Below are 550 nucleotides of genomic sequence, written 5' to 3'. Positions count from 1 at the left end.
TTCCTCTTGAACAACCATCTACCTGAGAGACATCATAGCAGTAACTGGCATGTCACGACAAGCAGCCCATATTCAGAAGACCAGAATGACAGGCACTTCAAGCATGAAGTTACTATTAAAATTACCATCTGCAGTGCAGTAGCTTAGTTCATAGGTATCAATATGTATAGTTAGTCAGAGTGAGAATCTTTCCAATTAACTGCTAAATTAAAAAATCTTCTGAAGAATCTCAGGATCATTGCCTTGCCCATCTTCTACATATAATTGTATGGCTTGACTTATTCATGTTTCCTAGCTCTTCTCCTTTCCCTCTCTTGGTTAGTCAGTCCTTGAGATCCTGCTTTCCTTTTCCTTGTATTATACCTTTCTATTTGTATTTCTTCCTTTGAGTTGTTATACTAGGGAGACTATATGATATTTACACATGTGTGTCTGGTTTATTTCACTTTTGAGTATATGATCAAGTGGCATCCACTTCAATATAAAGGCTTCATGTTTATCATTCTTAGTAGCTCCATTGTGTAAAAATAACACATCTTTTTCAACCATT

This window comes from Octodon degus, unplaced genomic scaffold, assembly GCF_000260255.1.
Source record: "Octodon degus isolate 3935 unplaced genomic scaffold, OctDeg1.0 scaffold00174, whole genome shotgun sequence".
Classification (NCBI taxonomy): domain Eukaryota; kingdom Metazoa; phylum Chordata; class Mammalia; order Rodentia; family Octodontidae; genus Octodon; species Octodon degus.
Note: the sequence above shows the minus strand (reverse complement) of the source record.